General features: G+C 56.8%; 1 long non-coding RNA gene across 2 annotated transcripts in view; it reads left to right on the top strand.

Moving 5' to 3' along the window:
* The window catches only part of LOC133214188 (uncharacterized), a 56,558-nt gene extending 32,618 nt beyond the window's left edge, over positions 1 to 23,940 (top strand). Inside the window, exons 2-3 of one of the 2 annotated variants that reach the window (XR_009726027.1) lie at positions 22,888 to 23,051; positions 23,469 to 23,940. This is a non-coding gene — a long non-coding RNA (uncharacterized LOC133214188). Of the gene's footprint in view, positions 1 to 22,887; positions 23,052 to 23,428 lie in introns of both variants that reach the window. The other variant, XR_009726028.1, reaches the window with a different exon arrangement.
* The last annotated feature ends 243 nt before the right edge of the window (positions 23,941 to 24,183 follow it).

Genomic DNA, 24,183 nt, shown 5'->3' with positions numbered 1-24,183 from the left:
AGATTGCCTGGCACACAAATAAGTGAGCATTACAGGTGATGCTTTCCCCGCGGAGGTAGAGAGGTTCCATTTATTGCCATCAAATGCATTAAGCTGGAAGTCAAAGCCCTTCGCTTTCTGCTTGCTGCCAGTCTGGACCAGAAGACAATCAAACCATAAGGGTCATTTTCTGCATGAGCTAACCTTTTCCTCTCCTCCGGTTTGAAGCCTTTGTTGACAATGAGATGCTCAGTGGGAACATTAAATTAACACTTCATATTCGTGGCTGTAAATTTACCGGCAAGCTGCGGGAAAGTCAGGGAAAACAAACACTCCATCATTTCTGCTTCATTTAGCTGCTGAATGGGGACACTCTCACCTGCAGAGAGACGAGGTCAGGGCAGACGGGGATAATTTTAATGTGGCTCAGCCCGCTCGGTAGGGCTGCGGATTGTGTTGTCTTCCGAGCTGGAAGTAAAGGTGAGGGCGAGGTGAGAGAGGAAAATGGGTGAGCGCCGTGCGGAGGCAGGGACCGGCGGCCGGGCCCGTTACTACGGAAACTGCTGGGCTAAATACCCTTAATTTTGCAAACCAGGGCACCCTTTGCTCTGCGGTAGCGGCTGCCTTGAGCCTGAGCCCGCGCTGGGCTCCTGCCGGGCAGGCTGCAAGCCACACTGGTGTCCTCTGCATAGGAGGTGGCAGCGCTCGGTGGGGACTGCACCCGAGTCATGGAATCACAGAACCCAGCCTGGGTTGGGTTGAAGGGACCTTAAAGCTCCTCCAGCTCCAACCCCAGCCACAGGCAGGGACCCCTTCCACTGGAGCAGCTTGCTCCAAGCCCCTGTGTCCAACCTGGCCTTGAGCACTGCCAGGGATGGGGCAGCCACAGCTTCTCTGGGCACCCTGTGCCAGCGCCTCAGCACCCTCACAGGGAAGAGCTTCTGCCTAAGAGCTCAGCTCAGTCTCCCCTCGGGCAGGTTCAAGCCATTCCCCTTGGCCTGGCCCTACAGGCCCTAGTGAAGAGTCCCTCTCCAGCATCCTTGTAGCCCCCTTCAGATACTGGAAGCTGCCCTGAGGTCTTCACACAGCTTCTCTTCTCCAAGCCCTGCATTAAACATCTCCTGTTCCTTTCCCAGGGCCTAGCCATAGGTTTTGGGTCTGAGGAACAAATGATGGTCAGAATGATGCAGTGCTGACTGATGTGAAGCACTGGTTGTCACCCGCTGTCAGTGTGTGCATGTGTGACGTTAGTGCCTGAGCTCCCGGACATGTAGGGTGTCTTAAAACCGTATGTGCATGGGTTCTGCCAGCAGATGAACGTGTTAAAGTGCGTGGAAGGGAAACCTGAGTCACAGGAAGAGGAGAGGGTTGGAACCACGGGTGTCTGACCCGCAGGGCTGGTGGCTGGTGCTGCTGGATGCCCGTGTTGCTCAGCAGCCTGCCAGCAGGAGGACTGGGGTGTCTGAGCTGCTTGTGGTGGCTGTTGCAGGACCAGAGCCCAGCAATGAGAAGGCAGAGCCGGGCAGGGAGCAGGGAGGTTCCCGGTGAATGGTGGCTGCTTCCCATGGGAAACACCTTATTCCCAGCTCCATGGACAGTTCCTCCCATGTGCCGGCTGCTGCGGGTGCCCCAGCCCTGCCTCGCTGGGGTCCTGCTGACCCTGTGCTGGTCCTGCCGGCCTTCCACCGTGCAGTGGGGTCAGGCTGGTGCTCAGCCCGTGTAATGGTGTTGTTCTGGAGCCGAATGGAACCTGTGGGGCTCCCCGGGGTGGTGGGAGAGCAGCGGGAGGGAGCTGTGAGCAGCACAGAGCAGGAGAAGAAGCAGCTGACAATGGAAGATGCCTTCAGTGGTGGCAATCCTTGGCATGCGGGGACAAACGGGAATGCTGCTGTTCTCCAGCCTAGAGGGAATTCCAGAGCAGGAGCAAAGCTGCCAGTAACCGGGTGCCCAGCGCACCCCGCAGCGTGCAGCCTTGTGTCCATTGCTGCCCCGGCAACGCTGCTTTACCCAGCGATGGAGGCAACGGGAGCACAGGGGACAGTGTGGGGTGGGACATGGAGCTACAGAACTGACTGCTTGGGCTGCTCTTGCTGTGCTGCAGCCCCCACCTGCCCGCTCACCCCAGGCAGCGCTGGGAGCATCGCTCCCTGAAGGTCTTGGTGCAGAGGCAGAGAAGAGGCTTTGGGAAGAGGGCTCTGCGGGGCGCAGGGGGGAAAGACACTTGTGAGGAGTGGTGTCTGTGGTGAGCGGAGATGTTACGGGAATCCCAGTAAAGGGAACTGCAGGAAGTGTAAATGCGGTGAGTTCAAGCACAGCTTGGTTTGGGCCACACGGCTTTCTGATCTGCTTGTGGAGGACTGCAGGGGCACGCAGCAGTGCTGCAGGTGCTCTGATGAGCAGCTCATGCTGGCTGGCCAGGTGAGGGTCTGCTGGGCTGGGCTGGGCTGGGCTGGGGGATTTGGAGCGGGAGCCAGGGCCGGGAGAGGGCAGGATGCTCCCGACAGCGGGAAGGGGGGACTCAAGGTCCTGCAGCAAACAGGGAGGGGAAGGAAGGGGAGCGAACTCCAGACCTCTCGACGGTAACGGGTGCTGCTGGGAGCGGGGTGCGTGGCTGCTGCCCACCGCTGCGGGGCCAAAGAAAGGAGCTGCAGGAGCCAGAGCCATGAGCTCACAGAGCGCTGGCAGCAGGGAGCCCGGCATCCCCTCCGGGAGGGCAGAGCCATCAAAACGCATCCCCCGCCGGCATCCTGCTGGTGGCCGAGGCGATGAGCCAGGGTCCTGCAGGGGCTGGTGCCAAGGCAGGAGGGAAGAATGCGGGATGCAACATGAGCTGCATGGGGCAGGCAGTGCTGCTTCCCGGGGCTCTCACTGAGGATGAATGATGCCTCTCGTCATGTCCTACCTGCTGAGGGTGATCAAAACCCTCATCCCCTCATGTCCTACCTGCTGGGGTCATTGACAGCCTCATCCCCTCATGTCCTACCTGCTGGGGGTCATTGGCACCCTCATCCCCTCATGTCCTACCTGCTGGGGTCATTGACAGCCTCATCCCCTCATGTCCTACCTGCTGGGGGTGATCAACACCCTCATCCCCTCATGTCCTACCTGCTGGGGGTCATTGACACCCTCATCCCCTCATGTCCTACCTGCTGGGGGTGATCAACACCCTCATCCCCTCATGTCCTACCTGCTGGGGGTGATCAACACCCTCATCACCTCATGTCCTACCTGCTGGGTGTGTTCAACACCCTTATCCCCTCATGTCCTACCTGCTGAGGGTGATCAACACCCTCATCCCCTCATGTCCTACCTGCTGGGGTCATTGACAGCCTCATCCCCTCATGTCCTACCTGCTGGGGTCATTGACAGCCTCATCCCCTCATGTCCTACCTGCTGGGGGTCATTGGCACCCTCATCCCCTCATTCCTACCTGCTGGGGTCATTGACAGCCTCATCCCCTCATGTCCTACCTGCCGGGGGTCATTGACAGCCTCATCCCCTCATGTCCTACCTGCTGGGGGTCATTGACACCCTCATCCCCTCATGTCCTACCTGCTGAGGACTCCCTGTGCCGGATCCCGAGGTGCTGGTGCAGGGGAAGGCAGCTGGGAGGTTGGCTGCACTCGCTCTTGTGGCTTCTGCCCATAGGGGTTAGGGAGCAGGGGAGCTGATGACCGTAGGGCATGTTCAGCTATCACTGGATTTAGGAACTCTGGCAGCACTGGGGTCTCTGCTGTAAACCTCAGTGGCAAACTCAGCACTCATCCCCTGCAAGAGCAGAAACAGGTCTGTTCCCAACCACTGCTTGAGGTTTGGGTGCTGGGTTGGAGCCTCGCGCTTGACTGCTCCCAGCAATCCCTGTTTGTCACCAGTAGGAGCTTTGGGGTTGAAATGCAGCCTTGCAGAGGGGGGTCACGCTCAGCTCCCACCCAAGCTGAATGGGGCTCCCTGCGCCTGTCTCATGGGTGAGGGAACCTGCAGGAGCCTCAGGTCATCAGTGCTGAGCACCCCCAGTGCTGACAGCAGGCTCACGGGTGCAAGCAGCTGAGACCTTCTGCAGGAGCAGAGACACCTTCCTTGGGCAGAGCGCTCCTGTGGTGTGTGGGTACCCTGCAGGGAAAGGGGGGAGTGGGGTGCAGGGAAGAGGGCGCAGCCCCATCCCAGGTCCCTGCTGGACCTGCAAGGGTGCTGGAGGCCTCTGAAGAGCCAAGAGGAGCAGAGCAGTTTGTCCCCCATTGCCTCCAAGGTACCAGCGGTGAGAAGGCTGCTGCTGGGTGATGATGGGTGCTGGTGTCCCAGCCCCGCAGTGCTGCTGCTGAGCCCCCAGCGTTGATGGAGGAGGAAGGGCTTCGATGGAGAGAGGCACCGGTGTTCCCACACAGGGAGGCCGGGTGAGGCTCCGCAGTGCTGTGAGCAGTGGAGTGTATGGGGCGGGCAGCACTGGGCAGGGTCTCAGCCCTGCAATCACCCCACATCCATGGGGGGGGCTTGCAGCAGTGATCCGGCCCTGGGTGCGCAGCAGGACCTGCATCACCTCTGAGAATGTTACCGTTCACTTTACTGGCCTCTTAAAAGATAAGGTTGAAAGAGTCCTCAGTGGAGGGAGAAAATAAAGAGGCTCAGACACAGAGCCGTGCACACATGGTAATTTCTAGTCTGGGCTTATCTTGTAGGAATTATAAGATACTGAGTAGGAAATAAATCATAATGTCAGGACCAAATGCCATTTTCTTCCCTGTGTGATTTGCAGCATCCCAGTCCCAGATAGATTTCATTCCCTCTCACAGGATTTTCCCCTCTAATTGAATTATGCCCTGGCTAGCAAACGGGATGCCTTCATTGCGATACAAGGAAATTGCCATTTGGTGAAACAATGCTTTGCTGCTTCCTCACCTCACGAGCATCCTGCAGGAGAACTACCCTGCAGATACCCCTGATGACAGGCCGTTGCTCCTTTGGCCTCCAGCTTGATTTGCTACAGCGGTGCAGTGCTGCAGGGGCAGTGCAGTGCTGTGGGAGCAGTGCAGTGCTGCTGGGGTGGTGCAGTGCTGTGGGAGCAGTGCAGTGCCGTGGAGGCGGTGCAGTGCTGTGGGAGCGATGCAGTGCTGCAGGGGCAGTGCAGTGCTGTGGGAGTGGTGCAGTGCTGTGGGAGTGGTGCAGTGCTGTGGGAGTGGTGCAGTGCTGTGGGAGCGGTGCAGTGCTGTGGGAGCGGTGCAGTGCTGTGGGGGCACTGCATGGTGGGTGCACTGGAGCCGTCCTCTACAAGTGCCGTCTGCTTTCTCAGACCTTCAGAAGAGGTTTGGTTCTGTTTAATTAAAGTGCTCTTTGCTGCAGATGGGTGATGGTCAGGCGCTGCATCAGGACACGGCTTGGTGCATCACAGCGGCTTTGTTCAGTGCTCAGGGTGGGGTGTTGAGGAATAATCAGTGCTAGCACCCCCCAGGAGCCCCATTTCCTGAAGAGTCATGGACTTCAATACTCTGAAGTGATAAAGATGCTTCTATGCTGCTGCCACCAGTTGAAGTGCTGTTACAGCTGTTACCATCCCGGGTTTGGAGCATTGACTCTTGTCACCACAGCCATAGGCCTGAGGTGCCTTTCCCAGGGGTTTGGTGTTAACTGGTATTTGTCTTGAATTCAGGCTTCACTTAAATGCCAGGTCTCTCAGTTGAGGAGAAACTGAGAGCTTCGTGTTCAGACCCCAGAGGGCAAGTGAGGGAATCCAACCCTGACTGTGCTGCTGTGCTGGGCTGGGAGAGGCTGATCCCAGAGCCCTGTGTGCTTGGCACCAGGCGCATGGGGCTGTCTCTGCAGCAGGCATCGTGCTGTCAGCTGCGGAGATGAGGAAGCGGGGGAGCCAGGGGGGGACACTGCTCGTGCTTGAGGAAGGGGGGCAAAGGTGGCAGCGGGTTCTGCTGGTGCCAAAATCTGTGTCCGTCTGAGGTGGGGTGGTGGCACCTGAGATGCCCCTGCCCCTTTATTCTGCTCTCATGAGACCTCACCTGGAGATACAGTATCACAGTATGTTAGAGATTGGAAGGGACCTCAAAAGCTCATCCAGTCCAATCCCCCTGCCGGAGCAGGAACACCTAGATAAGGTTACACAGGAACGTGTCCAGGCGGGTTTTGAATGTCTCCAGAGAAGGAAATTCCACAGCCTCCCTGGGCAGCCTGGTCCAGTGTTCTGTCACCTCACTGAGAAGAAGTTTCTTCTCAAGTTTAAGTGGAACCTCTTGTGTTCCAGTTTGCACCCACAGTATTGTGTGCAGTTCTGGTGTCCTCAACATAAAAAGGACATGGAACTGTTGGAACAAGTCCAGAGGAGGCCATGAGAATGATCAGGGCCTGGAGCAGCTCCTGTATGAAGACAGGATGAGAAAGTTGGGGCTGTTCAGACTGGAGAAGAGAAGCTGCGTGGAGACCTCAGAGCAGCTTCCAGTGTCTGAAGGGAGGCTATAGGGATGCTGGGGATGGACTCTTCATTAGGGACTGTAGTGACAGGACAAGCTTCTTTCTGGGCTCTGTGGGTGCATGCCTGAGCCTGGGCTGTTCCTGGGTGTAGACAGACCCTGTGATGCTGCGTACCCCCCCTGCTGTCCCAAGGCAGGTGCGTGCTGCTCATAGACAGACCCTGTGATGCTGCGTACCCAACCTCTGTCCCAAGGCAGGTGCGTGCTGCTCATAGACAGACCCTGTGATGCTGCGTACCCACCCTGCTGTCCCAAGGCAGGTGCGTGCTGCTCATAGACAGACCCTGTGATGCTGCGTACCCAACCTCTGTCCCAAGGCAGGTGCGTGCTGCTCATAGACAGACCCTGTGATGCTGCGTACCCACCCTGCTGTCCCAAGGCAGGTGCGTGCTGCTCATAGACAGACCCTGTGATGCTGCGTACCCACCCTGCTGTCCCAAGGCAGGTGCGTGCTGCTCATAGACAGACCCTGTGATGCTGCGTACCCACCCTGCTGTCCCAAGGCAGGTGCGTGCTGCTCATAGACAGACCCTGTGATGCTGCGTACCCACCCTGCTGCCCCAAGGCAGGTGCGTGCTGCTCATAGACAGACCCTGTGATGCTGCGTACCCACCCTGCTGCCCCAAGGCAGGTGCGTGCTGCTCATAGACAGACCCTGTGATGCTGCGTACCCACCCTGCTGTCCCAAGGCAGGTGCGTGCTGCTCATAGACAGACCCTGTGATGCTGCGTACCCACCCTGCTGTCCCAAGGCAGGTGCGTGCTGCCCATAGACAGACCCTGTGATGCTGCGTACCCACCCTGCTGCCCCAAGGCAGGTGCGTGCTGCTCATAGACAGACCCTGTGATGCTGCGTACCCACCCTGCTGCCCCAAGGCAGGTGCGTGCTGCTCATAGACAGACCCTGTGATGCTGCGTACCCACCCTGCTGCCCCAAGGCAGGTGCGTGCTGCTCATAGACAGACCCTGTGATGCTGCGTACCCACCCTGCTGTCCCAAGGCAGGTGCGTGCTGCCCATAGACAGACCCTGTGATGCTGCGTACCCACCCTGCTGTCCCAAGGCAGGTGCGTGCTGCCCATAGACAGACCCTGTGATGCTGCGTACCCACCCTGCTGCCCCAAGGCAGGTGCGTGCTGCCCATAGACAGACCCTGTGATGCTGCGTACCCACCCTGCTGCCCCAAGGCAGGTGCGTGCTGCCCATAGACAGACCCTGTGATGCTGCGTACCCACCCTGCTGCCCCAAGGCAGGTGCGTGCTGCTCATAGACAGACCCTGTGATGCTGCGTACCCACCCTGCTGTCCCAAGGCAGGTGCGTGCTGCTCATAGACAGACCCTGTGATGCTGCGTACCCACCCTGCTGCCCCAAGGCAGGTGCGTGCTGCTCATCTCAAACACAGAATCAATGTTCACCCCAGCAGCCTGAGGACCGAAAGGAAGAAAGCATAAAAGTAATTCACAGGCTCGGTAGCTGGTGCCATTTATTAGTTTCACATCTCTTCCAGAGCTAATTACAGTGAATCTCATTAACTGCCTGCAGTGGGCTGAGAGCAGCTCTCCTGTTGCTGGTGCTGATGCAGCCCTGGTGCCTCCTCACCGGCAGGGACCATCAGGAGATCTTCATTTCCCAAGGCAGCAGCCTCGGTGCTCATTCCCGTGGCCCCATTGGGTGCATGCTGATGCTTGTTGGGTGATGAACAGTTAAAGCCCTGCTTGCCCCGTTGGGTGAACTGTGTGCGCTCACAGAGCAGTCACCGCATCCTTGATGCCAAACACCCCCGTCACACCATCTGCAATGAATGTGGGACTCCTGCCCTCATTGCCACCCTGCTGCCTGTGAGATGTGCGGGGTCACTCACCCCCCCTGCAGCCATGCTCACGTGGAGGCCGAGGTGGCTGCTTCAGCCTCACTGTGATGCCCCAGTGCTGTTCCCTGCCCCAAGGAGCCGCATGGTGCATGTGAGATAGCGCAGAGCCAGGGGCAGGGTTTGATTGCTCCGGCTCAGCAAAGCTCCCTGGGATTGCCCCCAGTAAAACCTGTGTTTGCCAGTCTGGAAGCAGCCTTGGGTGAGAGATTGGGCTTTCCTGGGGCTGGACCACGAACCGCAGCTCCAAGCAGCCTTGGAAGTGAGGAAATGATGTGTCTAGGCTGGGTAGGATCAGAGGAACAGCCTCTTTGCAGCCTGTGCTTTCACAGGAGTCCAGCACACTTCCATTTGTGTTCTTTTGCCTTGACTGAAGCTCTGGTGCCTCTCTGTGCTGCTGGGGAAGGGCTGATCCCGGAGGACTGTTGTTTCCCTGCTGTGCACTGCATGTGCAATTTACAGCAGGGACCTGATTTTCATATCTTCATCTGAGAGATGAATAAGGAACACGGTTTGCTTGGATGCACGTACCCTGCAATTAATCTCTGCAGCTAGTCTGAGATCAGTGGAGGCTCAGCACCTCAAAGTGGAACCTCTCCTTTTGATCCCAGAAGCCAGGTCCAAGCTCTGAAAACATTTAGGTCCCCACTGGTGTCAGTGGTGAGTGTGGGAATGTCTCCAAGGGTCTGGATCGCAAGCAGTGAGGGAATGGTTTGCAAGTGTGCTTGTTGCTGTATGAACACATCTGATGCTGTGGGCCAGAACCCATGCACTGGGGCCAGGTTTCTGCAGCCAGAGCGTGTGAGGATGGGGCTGGCACAGGAGCCCCGTTCTTGGGAGGATGGGTTCGCAATGAAGGCTTTTGGTGTCCCTGGCTCAATGCAAAGCGTGGCGAGGGGAGCCAGGGCTCGTGGGGCTCATTGGATGTGGCTGCTTGGTGATGATGCTGGGGTGCCTGAAGTGCCGGATGTGATGGGAGCAGGGCTCTGCTCCTGCAGGACCTGGCTCCTGCTGCTGCCAGGGTGCTGTGCTGACCCTGCAGGAGCTCTGTGAGGAGTGCATCTGCCCCCTCACTCTGGGGACTGCTGCCGCAGCTCCCCATCCCTCACTGCGTCAGACCCAGCCCTCCTTGCTCTTGCCTTACTGCTCCGAGGCTTCTCTGCCTCCCTTCATCTCTCATCCTCCTTTTCTCCCTTCTTGGGTGCTGGTCTCGCTCTTCAGGATCCTCTCCCTCCACTTCAGGCACCAGGATCCTGTTGCTGCATCCCGGATTCTCCCCTTACCGACCTCCCCAGCAGCCTCCATGCTGTTGGCGGTGGGATGGGCCTCCTGCTTTTCCTGTTCTCCAAAGGCATCACTAGCTCCCTGGGGCTCATCTCCAGCAGCAGTGGCTGACTCGTGTGCAGGTTTGTTGAGGGGAGATGCCTGCTCGTGTTGGGCAGCGTTGCTGTGAGAGCTCACCCCTGGGATGGCCCCAGTGGTTGGAGGCTGCAGTGGGGCACATGGGGCAGGAGAGTACAGGATGTGGGGTGTGGAGGCTCTTCATGGGTCACCTCCCAGAGGTGATAAATGGAGATCCATGAATGGATAGTGGATTCATAGCTAGAACACAGAGCTCGAGCTTGTTTGCTGTGCTAAGGCAGGGAAGGGAACTCGCCTGGAGGACCCGGTGTGATGGAGTTACCAGCCCTGCTCTGTGCTGCAAACCTCAGCGGTGCTCTCTGCTTCCTTGTTCCAGCTCTGCTCATGGAAGGGGGAAATGCGCTTGCATTCCAAAGCTCTAGACCCAAACACCTTGCTGTGGGCTCCTGTGCATTGTCCAGAGCAGCAGAGTCTGGGCTCAGCCTGGTCCTTGGGCAGTGGTACATAGGTGAGGTTCCAGTGTGATACGGTACCTCACCATATCATCCACATACCCTAATGGTGTGTTAATGGTACATGACAGCAGTGCTGCTCTGGGTACTTTACCTCCCCTCCCAGACTGGACAGCCTGGCTCTCACTGATGGAAGGCTGGTGTTGATAACCTCTTCCAGACCATCCATGCTGTCAGAAGCCTGGTTCAGCCCCGGCAGTCTCCCTGCTCCCTAGGGGATGATGTGGCATCGTGTGTTTGAGCCCTGGCTGGTTGGGTTTCCAACAGGGCTCCTCCGAGGCCATGTCTGGAGGTGCTCTGGGGATGGGCAGCACAGAGCAGCTCTGAGGAGGCATTGTTAGCTGATCTGTGGATGTTACCAGTGCTGTAGTGAGGGGTTACTGCATGCAGAGGGGGGTTAAGCAGGTCTCGTGTAGTTGTGGCCGCACAGATCCTCCTGCTGCACGTGGTGGGGCTGGATCCAGGCCTCTGCCCAGGTCAGGGGGGCCCCTACCCCTCTGCATCAGCTGCTCCCAGAGAGGCTGCAGGGGCACGGGGGCAGCCTGGCTTCAGGCCATGTCTGGCTCCTGCGCGGGAGCAGCCTGGCTTCAGGCCATGTCTGGCTCCTGCGCGGGAGCAGCCTGGCTTCAGGCCATGTCTGGTTCCTGCGCTCAGGCACCGAGCACTCGAGGCCCCGGGGGTTTGATCAAAGCTGCACGCCCAAAGGGGCACAAAGAGCAGCAACCCTGTGAGCCCTGTGCCTGCATGCAGGGGCTGCTGAGCGCGGCCGTGCCCCCACTGCTCACCCTGGAGGGGTGCTCCTGGCAGAGCCCTGCCTGCTCCGTGCCTCGAGAGGCTCCTCTGGGAGCCAGGGCAGCCGCATCCCTGCCTCGCCTCCAGCACCCAGCAGAGCGGGGCAGCGGGAGCTGAGAGTGAGGGGCAGCTGCTGATGGGAGCCTCAGAGCAGGCCCAGGCTCCTCGGGTGAACCTTGCCTCAGGTGGGGTTCATCACACAAATAACGATGGATTACATAGAGCCTAACCTGGTTTGTGTTAAAGGGACCTTAAAGCTCCTCCAGCTCCAACCCCTGCCAGGGCAGGGACCCCTTCCACTGGAGCAGCTTGCTCCAAGCCCCTGTGTCCAACCTGGCCTTGAGCACTGCCAGGGATAGGGCAGCCACAGCTTCTCTGGGCACCCTGTGCCAGCGCCTCACCTCCTCCTCCTCATAGGGAGGAACTTTCTCCTTATTTCCAGCCTGAGCTTCCCCTGTTTCAGTCTGAACCCATCACCCCTTGTCCTACCACTACAGTCCCTGATGAAGAGTCCCTCCCCAGCATCCCTATAGCACCCCTACAAATACTGGAACTGCTCTGAGGTCTCCACACAGCTTCTCTTCTCCAGGCTGAACAGCCCCAACTTTCTCAGCCTGTCTCCATACAGGAGCTGCTCCAGCCCCTGAGCATCCTCGTGGCCTCCTCTGGACTTGTTCCAACAGTTCCATGTCCTTTTTATGTTGAGGACACCAGAACTGCACACAATGCTCCAGGTTAGGTCTCACTAGAGCAGAGCAGAGGGGCAGGATCACCTCCCTCCACCTGCTCCTTTGGATGCAGCGCAGTTTTGGGGGCACTGGTCTTGCTGTGCCCGGTTACCTAGCTTTAACATGGACCCTCTTGTTTCTCAGCAGCCTTGCTGCTTGAGATGATGTGTGGTCATCGCGGGATGCCTCATCCCCTGCATGCTCCCATCCCCTGCAAGGCACCCAACCTGCAGTGCCAGCCAGACTCCAAGCTCTTGGTACCACAAAGCTGCCAGCGTAGCAGCAAAAAGTCTTTGCATTTTGTATAGAAATCCTATCAGTATTTGGGGGTTTAGTGGAGTGGGGAGGGTTTTAATGCAACCGAGCCTGTTGCAGTCAGCCCGTATCCATGCTCCTCCGCACCTAACAGTGCCGCAGTGAAATAAAAGCAATCTACAGTGAGTGTTCCCTGGCACGTGTTTAATGATAAACCCCCTTGGAGCAATGAGATCAAGTGTTAGTGAGCCTCAGAAGTGTCCGCAAAGCGGGAACTATCTCTTGAATTAATGCCAAGACCCCTCCAACAACTCTCAGGGTCGTTTGCAGAGGCTGGAAAGCAGAGGGGGCAGCAGCAGCTTCGATGCTTCTTCCTTGCAGCCCCACGGCTTGGGGCTGGGTTAGACCTGTCTGATGTTCCTGCTGCTGTTGGGGCAGGGCCAGGGGTGTAACGGGGCCTGTTACATCCTAGGAACCCTTCAGGAACACAAAGGCAGGAATCTGCTGTTGCTGGGGCTGAAAGGCTGTTGACACCCCCAGGAACCCAAAGTTTGACATGGGCAGTCATGGTGAAGGAAGAGCGGTGCATGGGAATTTGCATTCAAGAGGGAGAAAAACGAGGGATTTGGGCGGAGAATAATGGCTAGGTGCTGTGAATCCATTAAAAATGGGCTATAAAGGATACACAGCAAGGTTCTGGTGACAGACCAACAAAGCTTTTTCTTCCCCTTCATTGTTTCTACTGTCACAGGATCCTCACAATAGCGGATAGTTTAGCCTTGTACTCCGTGGTTCATTATCTATTATTCTATTTATTAATGCATTCTTGGGTCTTAGCGATGTGATAAACCATCCGTGCTTTTCTTTTATGGATTAATAGGATTCTCCTAAAGCCCCCTCCATGTTTACATAACCTTGCAATTCACAGTTATCTATCATTTCTTTCCTACTTCACTCCCTGAAGCCAAGGCAGGGAGGGGCGGCCGCAGCGGCAGCCAGCTCCCCATCCCTGCTCTTCACAACAGGCACGTCCATGGATCAGCCCCTGGGTGCATCCTCTGCAGAGCTGCCCCCCTGCGAGGCCCTGGGCTGGGCTGCACCCCCAGAGCGTGAGCAGCAGCTCCTGCATGGAGCCAGGCTGGGAGAGCTGGGCTGGGGCAGCCTGGAGAGGAGAAGGCTCCTGAAGGGGAGACCTGAGAGCAGCTCCAGTGCCTAAAGGGGCTGCAGGAAAGCTGGAGAGGGGCTTGGGACAAGGGCCTGTAGGGACAGGCCAAGGGGAATGGCTTGAACCTGCCAGAGGGGAGACTGAGCTGAGCTCTTAGGCAGAAGCTCTTCCCTGTGAGGGTGCTGAGGCGCTGGCACAGGGTGCCCAGAGAAGCTGTGGCTGCCCCATCCCTGGCAGTGCTCAAGGCCAGGTTGGACACAGGGGCTTGGAGCAAGCTGCTCCAGTGGAAGGGGTCCCTGCCCGTGCAGGGGTTGGAGCTGGAGGAGCTTTGAGGTCCCTTCAACACAAACCAGGCTGGGGTTCTCTTATGGGAGATGGGGCTTGGTGATGCTGGGACATCTCCATCCCTCCACAAGAAGGTGATGAAGGCTGGTGGTCTCAGGTCTGCAGGCAAAGGGCTGGAGTCTCACCTGTGGAAGACTCAGACCCGTGCAGGTGCTCAGCTTGTCTTTGATAGGGATAAACCAGAATTAGTTGTTGGTTTGCTGCTTTCCCTGTGAAAGGGAGGAGGTTGGCTCCTCCAGTGATGTGCTGACTCCCTGCGCTGGGGCAGAACCCCCTGGTTTAGGTGCCAGAGCAGTATCCAGAACTTCTTCCATCGAATACTCTTTGGAGAGCAGAGCAGCAGCATCACTGCGGGGCCGCTCTCTATCAGAGGCGGAAAATCATCTAAATATGACACCGAGCCTTTATTAACAATACCACGGAGCTGGATGCGAGACCTCATTTATGATTTCATTCATAATCCCTTCAAAATGAGTTGGTACCAGTATGTGATAAGTGGATTATGTGTTAGGCCCAAGTAAAGCCAGACACAATTAGTGCTTTAATAAACCGGTTGTATGCATTACTAACAACTAAGTCATGAGGGAATTGGTGTATTTACAAACCCTAATTAGTAGTTTGTTACTGTGATACCAAATTTAAACAAATCTGTGGCATCACTGACCATCTGGGTTAGAAATCTCTGGTTTGAATTTAATTAGGAAATAGTTGTGACAGAAAATTGGTCCTTATTAGTAAGCTAACGATGAGCATCCCCTAATTGAAATGAAGAACTGTCTGTCAGGTCTGCGGAGCGTTCACATACAACAGAGACAATCAAGGAACGTTCTCTCACTTCGGAGTGTGGGAGCGGGGGGGGATTGATTAAATGCCCCCAAAATGCAAATGCCACAGCGAGGAATGCGCGTGATGAAAAGCTGGCAATTAGAGTGCTGTGTTCCTGGGCTTGTGGCTACAAATGGTTCTGAAGGAGGTGGCTGCAGCAGCACAAAGCCAGCCTGATTCTAGCACACATTTGTCATTTAGAAGGACATGGAGCTGCTGGAGCAAGGCCAGAGGAGGCCACGAGGATGCTCAGGGGCTGCAGCACCTCCTGTATGGGGCCAGGCTGAGAACATTGGGGCTGCTCAGCCTGGAGAAGAGAAGCTGTGTGGAGACCTCAGAGCAGCTTCCAGTGTCTGAAGGGGGCCTATAAGGATGCTGGGGAGGGACTCTTCATTAGGGACTGTAGTGATAGGACAAGGGGTGATGGGCTCAGACTGAAACAGGGGAAGTTCAGGTTGGAGATAAGGCAGAAGCTCTTCCCTGTGAGGGTGCTGAGGCGCTGGCACAGGGTGCCCAGAGAAGCTGTGGCTGCCCCATCCCTGGCAGTGCTCAAGGCCAGGTTGGACACAGGGGCTTGGAGCAAGCTGCTCCAGTGGAAGGGGTCCCTGCCCGTGGCAGGGGTTGGGGCTGGAGGAGCTTTAAGGTCCCTTCAACCCAAACCAGTCTGGGGTTCTGGGATTCTATGACTTGGCCATGGCCAAGTAGTCTGGGGGCTGGAGCCGTCCTCATCGCGCCTGCACCAAGCAGTCTGTGGGCACTGAATGGGTGACCGCAATGGGGGAGTAAGGTCTGGATCATCTTCCAGAAGCACACTCGGGTTAGGAGGGAGCACCTCAACCTTGCCATCAAAATACAGCTAGCTCCTTTAAAGCACAGGCTGTGGGTCTTAATTAATTTTCCCTTCGTCCCTTTATGGCTCTCTGCAGGACTCTGGGTGTGAGGATTCCTGGGAAGCAGTCCGGATTAAAGACAACACACACTGGCAATAATAAACAACCCAATGGCTGCTGCTCCAGCATTACTTGATACTGAGAAACTCTTTATAGATTGTAACAGACAATGAAGTTTCTGTAGAGGCTTTAAATCACTTAATGTTGAAAGGGATTCCCAGGTGGCTTTATCAGTCACTGTGTAAAATTGTTAGACATCTCCACCAGCTAATAAATTTGATTTGGGGTTTGTCTTGCTGGCATTTGCACAGATCCTCTGAGGGCGATGGTTACTGTATTCCCATACAGTATTTGAATGCAGAATGGAACAGCCTCCGTCCCCCTCCTCGGGGAGGAGAAATAAAACTTTGCAGCAGAATATGAATGCCGGTTGTTTTTCTTTTTGAGGCGGTGTGTTATTATTTGAGGAGATGTAGTGCTGGCAAAAGCGTTTATTTGCGGTTCAAATGTTTTATTGAGTCATAAAACTGGTGGAGATGGCTGCCACGTGTCGGGGTTTGTGCTGCTGGCATGGCAGGAGATGAGGGAGGAAGAGGTGCTGGACCGGCTCCTCTTCACTGGGTGCTGTGGAGGAGCTAGGGGATGCTGGGGGCAGAGAGGATGCACTGAGCCCTGCTGGGCATCACCATGGAGGGGTCCTGGGGCTGCACTGAGCCCTGCTGGGCATCACCGTGGAGAGGTCCTGGGGCTGCACTGAGCCCTGCTGGGCATCACCGTGGAGGGGTCCTGGGGCTGCACTGAGCCCTGCTGGGCATCACCATGGAGGGGTCCTGGGGCTGCACTGAGCCCTGCTGGGCATCACCGTGGAGGGGTCCTGGGCCTGCACTGAGCCCTGCTGGGCATCACCATGGAGGGGTCCTGGGGCTGCACTGAGCCCTGCTGGGCATCACCGTGGGGGGATCCTGGGGCTGCACTGAGCCCTGCTGGGCATCACCATGGAGGGGTCCTGGGGTTGTACTGAGCCCTGCTGGGCATCACCGTGGAGGGGTCCTGGGGCTGCACTGAGCCCTGCTGGGCATCACCATGGAGGGGTCCTGGGGCTGCACTGAGCCCTGCTGGGCATCACCGTGGAGGGGTCCTGGGGCTGCACTGAGCCCTGCTGGGCATCACTGTGTTGGGGACCTGGGGTACTGCTGGGAAAGAAAAGCCAAGCTGTTTTCTATTGCATCCTCCCAGTGCTCAGATTCGTCATGAATGACCCTTTTCATGCATGTTCCCGCTTCAAATGGGAGAGAAGCAGTATTTTTAATGGAGAAAAGCCCCCTAAGCACAGGGGAGCGCAGCTGAAGGCAATGCAGTGCTTGGGCTGCAGCACCCTGCACTGAGCCCTGAGACATGACCCGGCCTTGCTGCCCGTGCCAGCAATGCAGAGCATGGACAAACTCTCGGAATAGAAAGTGGCTTTTCCCCCTCCTGGCTCACTGGAGCTGGGCTGGGGTTCAACAGTTCCTGCTTCAAGCCCTGTCTTGTTCTGCTGTTTCCTTGGGCCACATCTCCTGCCCTGGCATCCCCCCAGGTCAGTGTCCCATGTGTGGAATGGGGCTCCTCCAGTCCAGGTTGGCCTTAGGCTTGGGGATGCTTGTTAGAACCCCCGGGCAGAGCAGGCACTGTGCTTCCCTGCAGTACCCACAGCCCTTGGTGCTGGGAGGATGCTGCTGTGGTTGTCCCTGTGGCAATGGCTGTGCCTGTGAGACCAGGGCCGGGCAAGCAGGGGCATGGCATGGCTGGGAGCAGCCCAGCACAGCAGGAAGGGCTTCCCCTGAGTTTCCAGGCAGGAGAACCCAGGAAATCCCAGGGTCTGGTTTCTGCAATGCTCTGCTGTTTGTTCCTTTGCTGTGCACACCTTCACTGGGGGGATCACAGGGAGGCTGCGTTCACTTGGTTTAAAGCCGTCTGAGCTATCCTGTCCTTGACTCTTCCCATGACAGTGCAGGGCAAGCCACGCGTGTACCTACAGACATGTGTGCCTACAGCTGAGTGTACCTATAGCCGTGTGTACCTACAGCTGAGTGTACCTGCAGACGTGTGTGCCTACAGCCGTGTGTGCCTACAGCTGAGTGTGCCTACAGCTGTGTGAACCTACAGCCGTGTGTGCCTACAGCCGTGTGTGCCTACAGCCATGTGTGCCTACAGCCGTGTGTACCTACAGCCGTGTGTGCCTACAGCTGTGTGTAACTGCAGCCATGTGTGCCTACAGCCGTGTGTGCCTACAGTCGTGTGTGCCTACAGCCGTGTGTGTACAGCTGTGTGTAACTGCAGCCGTGTGTGCCTACAGCTGAGTGCGCCTACAGTCGTGTGTACCTACAGCCGTGTGTGCCTACAGCCGAGTGTGCCTACAGCCGTGTGTGCCTACAGCCGTGTGTGCCTACAGCCGAGTGTGTCTACAGCCGTGTGTGCCTACAGCTGAGTGTGCCTACAGCCGAGTGTGCCTACAGCCGAGTGCACCTACAGCCGTGTGTGCCTACAGCCGTGTGTGCCTACAGCCGTGTGTGTGTACAGCTGTGTGTAACTGCAGCCGTGTGTGCCTACAGCCGTGTGTGCCTACAGCCGTGTGTGCCTACAGCTGTGTGTAACTGCAGCCGTGTGTGCCTACAGCTGAGTGCGCCTACAGTCGTGTGTACCTACAGCCGTGTGTGCCTACAGCCGAGTGCGCCTACAGCTGTGTGTACCTACAGCAGAGTGTACCTACAGCTGAGTGCACCTACAGCCATGTGTACCTACAGCCATGTGCGCCTACAGCCATGTGTACCTACAGCCGTGTGTACCTATGGATGTTTGTGCCTGTAGTTTCGCTGCTGCCCTGGCAGAGGCTGCTCCTCGCTCCAGGATGCGGTGACAGGCCTGGGGCACTGGTGTCACCTCATCATTCCCTGCTGACAGGTCAGAGTGATGCTGATGGCTGTGGAGGGGGGGCCCGGCCACCCCCCTCGGGGAGGATGACAGCAGCCATGCACATGGAGTTAATGCCCTGGAAAACGGGCGCTGTGGAGCATGCAGAGCATCCCTGTGGAGCGGCGCAGGGCAGCAGCGCAGGGCAGCAGCGCAGGACAGCAGTGCAGGGCAGCCGGGCTAGGTGCACTCGAACCATCCCTATGGAAGCAATGCATGGGGCTGAAATTCCACAGAGCTGGGTCCCAGCCCCACAGGGGTGAGCTCCCACTGTCCTGCCAAGTGTCTCTGAGCCGTGTGCTGAGGGGAGCTCAATTCCAGGTGTGTTTGGTGCTAACGATGGGTCCAGCCACAGCTGCTGCCCAGGGAGTGTCAGTGACTCTGTTGTGTCCATTCAGTATCGGTTTAGCTCATCCCAAACCAGTGTTTGCTTCACAATTGCTTCAGCTGGGCCACAGAGGAGCCCGATCTGTGGGGAAGGCAGCATCCCTGCTGCCCGCTGCCTCCCAGGACACCCCGAGGTACCTGCAGGGGGGTCCCTGACAACCCTAGGGCACAGCCCGGCTCTCCCGTGTGCTCATTCCCACTCCTTTAATGCTATTTTCACACCCTTGAGCATGCTCCTGCTTTTCTAAGGCACCTCGGGGTTTGGATGCCGATGGGAGTTACGTCAAGTGGGAGCAGAATGCTTGTCTGATCCCTGCATGCAGGAGTTGTGGGGGTGTTCTTTTTGCTGGGGTGCACTGCCATAAAACACTGTTCAAGGCTGTTCCTAGGTGGGCTTTGGATGTTTGTTTTGAGCTGTGATAGCCTGGAGCGAGTATCTGTCTGTAGGGCATGTCATCTGCTAGAGACCAGAGGAGGCCATGGAGATGCTGCGAGGGCTGGAGCAGCTCTGCTCTGGAGCCAGGCTGAGAGAGCTGGGCTGGGGCAGCCTGGAGAAGAGAAGGCTCCTGAAGGGGAGACCTGAGAGCAGCTCCAGTGCCTAAAGGGGCTGCAGGAAACCTGGAGAGGGGCTTGGGACAAGGGCCTGTAGGGACAGGCCAAGGGGAATGGCTTGAACCTGCCCGAGGGGAGACTGAGCTGAGCTCTTAGGCAGAAGCTCTTCCCTGTGAGGGTGCTGAGGCGCTGGCACAGGGTGCCCAGAGAAGCTGTGGCTGCCCCATCCCTGGCAGTGCTCAAGGCCAGGTTGGACACAGGGGCTTGGAGCAAGCTGCTCCAGTGGAAGGGGTCCCTGCCTGTGGCAGGGGTTGGAGCTGGAGGAGCTTTAAGGTCCCTTCAACCCAAACCAGTCTGGGGTTCTGTGATAAAATGGTCTGAGATGCACAACTATCAGTGATGTGAGGTGTGCCACCGCAGCCAGCCATCCTTTCTGGTGGGTTTTCCTTCTTCCTTTAAGAACACTCACCTAAAGGGGCGGTCTGAAGCGGTTTCCTCAGTGGGCACCTGAGGGATGTGCTTTGGCCCTGTGCGTGCCCAGCAAGGACACGAGGCAGCCGGAGGGCACATCCTGGCACCGTAGGGGCATCACCGCGGCGGTGGCCACCGGCGGGCGCAGGGACCCGCGGCTCTGCAGGGAGATGAATGGTTTGCAGGCTGCCCTCCCGCCTGTCATTAGTCCTTGCTCTGGGAAGGCTTTGCAATTCCTACCTGGTAAATTATGTGCCATTCCTCAAAAAAGCGGGTTAAATAAATGGGGCTGGAGCATGCCTTGCTCAGCTCTGGGCTGTGCCGTATTGATCCGGACATATTTCCAGGCCGGCAGCAATCAATTCCTGCGCGGATGGGCAGAGCAGAATCGTTTCAGGCGAACTCTCGGAGCGACTTTGTCATTAATTCGCCTCTCGGCGGCGGTGGCTGGGGCCGGGCGCGGTGCGCTCGGGGCTGCGGGCGGCATCTCCTGGGGCGGCCGAGCTGGGGGTAATGAATGCGCCGTGTTTGCTCGTCCTCCCGGAGTCACTTATTACCGCTAATTGGGAGGGACAGTTCAAACCGGCGCGGAGGAGCCTGTGCTGGGAGCGTGACATGGGTTTAAAGCAGCGCCGGGGAGCACCGCGCGGCCCGGCCCCGGCTGCGTCCTGCGCGGCTCCAGGGGCGCATCCTGCCTGTGCGGGACGCCCTGGGCGCCGCCGGGCATCCGGCAGGATGAGGGGTCCCGGGCGGACCCGCGCTGTGCGGGGGGAGCCGGGAGTCAGCGGCTCAGGGCCGGGGAGGGCACAGGCGGGCTCAGGGCTGTGATCAGCGTTAACGCGGTGGGCATCACCTGGGCCTGCTCCTTTAAAGAGCCCCTTGGGACTGGGGTCTGGCTGGCGCTGGGGAGGGCTCTGTGCCTTTGTGCCCTCATGGAATCCCAGAACCCAGCCTCGGTTGGGTTGGAAGGGGCCTTAAAGCTCCTCCAGCTCCAACCCCTGCACGGGCAGGGACCCCTTCCACTGGAGCAGCTTGCTCCAAGCCCCTGTGTCCAACCTGGCCTTGAGCACTGCCAGGGATGGGGCAGCCACAGCTTCTCTGGGCACCCTGTGCCAGCGCCTCAGCACCCTCACAGGGAAGAGCTTCTGCCTAAGAGCTCAGCTCAGCTCAGTCTCCCCTCTGGCAGGTTCAAGCCATTCCCCCTTGCCCTTCCTTGTTCCTCTAGGGCTGCAGGTCAGGGCAGACAAGGCTCCCCCTGCCCTTCTGCAGGAACATCTCCCCGCCGAGCACAAACAGATCTCATCTTCCCGAGTTGCTTTCAAGTGTTCTCCTCCAAGCTCGTGTTCTTTCATTTATTGCTGCTTTCCCCAATTAAAACCCTTTGGATTAGTCCCCTGCAAGCCGAGTGCTTCTTGCAGCTGTTTAAATTCCATTTCTATGGCAGGATCGATCCATTCCACTCATTTTTAAGAGATTTTTATTTAATGTTACTTGGGAAAAATGGCTTAGCATAAATGTTGTAGACATAAGAGCAGGAGGCGGAGAGAGGATGGAGCTGAGGAGGCTTCCAGCATGCGGGAGGAAGGACTGAGAGGCTGGTGGAGGCAACTTGATCCTCTGCTCGCCCTCATGTTGGGAAATGGGGTCTGGTTTGTGTCACGTTCCCAGTTCCCATTTTGCCCCTTTTCCCTGTTTTTTAATACAAACCCGGGGGTTGCCAAGTGCAGACAAAAAGCTTGGGTGCTCTTCCAGTGAGTAATTCCTCTCCCTTTAAACACCCCCCAAACCTCCCATCTCCTGTTTGTAATGCAGGAGACAGACACCGTGTGCATCTGCAGCCGGTTTTAAGCAGGCGTTGGAGGCGTATTGTGCACACGTTGTCACTGAAGAGGATAAACCCCGGGACAGAGCCTTCATCTGCGGCGTGAGCACCCACCGCGAGAACGCGCTCCATGTGTGGCTGGAATTCTAAGCGTGAGAGCCAGAACCGCCGTCAAAGGCCGCTCTGATCCAGCAGCCAACAAGGGAAATTTCTTCTTTCGCATGTGTGGCGCTGATAAATCGAGTTTATTTTGCAGCCTATTCTGTTTTACATTTCCTGTGTCATAACAGAATGAATTTGTTGTTCATTGATACCTTAATATATAGGTTGTTGGGAGGGTTCTTCTTTTTTCCCCCAAGGAGGAAAACAATGTCCCCTTCACGCCGCATGAATGGGCCCATTTATCCTCCCTCGCCTCCGGAAGTCATTTATTTCTCCCCTCGACAGCTGCAGGGTCTGTTTGTGCAGGAGGCAAAGCCCCGGCCCTTCCTCGTCCCCATCCCTGTGCCCGGTGCCCACACTCCCAGTGGTGCTGTTGGAAGGGTCCAGTATGGAACTGGTGCTCTGGGTGTCACTGGTGACCCTTTTGGAAGGGTCCAGTATGGAACTGGTGCTCTGTGTGTCACTGGTGACCCTTTTGGAAGGGTCCGGTATGGAACCAGTGCTCTGGGTGTCAGTGGTGACCCTTTTGGAACGGTCCAGTATGGAACCGATGTTCTGTGTGTCACTGGTGACCCTTTTGGAACGGTCCAGTATGGAACCGATGTTCTGTGTGTCACTGGTGACCCTTTTGGAAGGGTCCTGTATGGAACCGGTGCTCTGTGTGTCACTGGTGACCCTTTTGGAACGGTCCAGTATGGAACCAGTGCTCTGGGTGTCAGTGGTGACCCTTTTGGAACGGTCCAGTATGGAACCGATGTTCTGTGTGTCACTGGTGACCCTTTTGGAAGGGTCCGGTATGGAACCGGTGTTCTGTGTGTCACTGGTGACCCTTTTGGAAGGGTCCAGTATGGAACCAGTGTTCTGTGTGTCACTGGTGACCCTTTTGGAAGGGTCCAGTATGGAAGCGGTGCTCTGTGTGTCACTGGTGACCCTTTTGGAAGGGTCCAGTATGGAACCGGTGTTCTGGGTGTCAGTGGTGACTCTGCTCTGCCCAGTGAAACAGCACTGATGCCCCCAACTGTTCACTTCAGTTCCTCTTTATGTACCATGAATCAGTTCTGATCAACAGCACTTTAATTAATAGGCATGCTTTCACAGATGATGCTCCTCGTTGTAACTCAGCAGTAACTAAGGTCCCTGTGGTGGGTCCCTGGGATATTTTCCTTTTATTAAAGAAGGAAGGAAATGACTCCCTGAGCAGACAGCAGTGTTGATCCGCTGTAGCCTAGGCCAAAAAAGCCTGGGACAGTAAAGCCAGGAGCTCGTGCCATGGGCTATGCATTTGGTCCTGCCTCCCCCCAGAACTCCCAGACACCCCAAAGCAACTTCCTAACAGGAATGCTGTGTTTTTGCAGGCTCGTGGGATGCCATGCCCAGTGGGTGATGCTCTACGGACGTGTAAATAGGAGTGGGAAGAACTCATGTTCCCATGTGTCGGATGCAGCAAGGCATCTTCTGGCCTCCTTAGAGATACCAAAAGCATCCCTTAGCATCCCTCCCGTCACTTCAGCTTGTCAAGGTAAGAAATGCTAAAATAGACTTATTAAAGCATGGGAATGAAGAAGAAAACCCTCCGCAGATGTGAGGCTGTCAGCTGCAGATCCATAGCTGGCAAAGTGCACGGTATCTGCTGGCTGGAGATGCCCCCCCGTGGCTCTTCCATCGGAGCAGCATGCTTCAGCGCGGGTTTAACGTCCCCCGAATCCCTGCAGAAGGGAAGCGTATGCTAAGCATTGAGCTGCATCAAGACTTAATTCCCTCCGTGTAGGAATTAATTCCCGCCTGTAGATCACCCAGAGCCCAATCAAACACTCCTCCTTTCCCACATTTTCCCCCGGCACCCAGGAGAAAACCCAGAAAAGTGACAGATCTGGGGTTGTGTTGCCAAATTCCTAGGAAATCCATCTCCTGTTGTGTTTTCCTTCCTGTCCACCAGTCAGGGCACAGCATCACATCTCCCCCACCCCAGGCAGGGGCTGTGGACTCCTGCTGCTTTCAGGGAGCAGAGCAAGGATGCTCTTCTCCATGGGCAGAGCAGCCCCATGGCATCATGGTCTGGGGCTGCATCCACCACCCTCTGTGGTCCAGGGACACTATCCGCTACCCTCTGTGGTTCAGGGATTCATCCATCACCCTCTGTGGTCCAGCGGATGCATCCACCATTCTCTGTGGTCCAGGGAATGCATCCACCACCCTCTGTGGCTCGGGGAGGCCATGACACCCTGGCTCAGGGGCTGGGTCTCCCTGGGTGAGAAGGTTGGAGGAACTCGATGGGCTGAGGCTCCTCATGCTCCATCCTCGGGCTGTAGATGCAGCATCACTCACTGGCGACACTAATCAGAAATAATGTGTGGCTTAATCAAACTTCTCCATTAAAAGGGTTTGGAAATAATATATAAAATGAATGGTTGGAGCATTGGGTCTCAAACGCCGGGGAGGGAGGGATGGAGGGGGAGCCCCATGCACCCGCAGCGCTGAGCCGTCGGCCCTGTGACGCCGAGCACTGAGGCTGGGAATTGGGTTTGATTTTTACTTAAAATTCAAATGTCTGATGTTCTTAAATTGAACAAATGATATTTTAAAAAAATATATCAGGCTGCAACATCTGCAGATTATGATTTGCATTTTGAAATTGGCTGCTTGAATTGAAC

Source organism: Neopsephotus bourkii, unplaced genomic scaffold (genome assembly GCF_033783945.1).
Source record: "Neopsephotus bourkii isolate Nb327-2 ecotype Australia unplaced genomic scaffold, CSIRO-AGI_Nbou_v1 NB_873, whole genome shotgun sequence".
Classification (NCBI taxonomy): Eukaryota; Metazoa; Chordata; class Aves; order Psittaciformes; family Psittacidae; genus Neopsephotus; species Neopsephotus bourkii.
The sequence above is the reverse complement of the archived record's forward strand: the minus strand, read 5'-3'. Positions and strand labels throughout refer to the sequence as shown.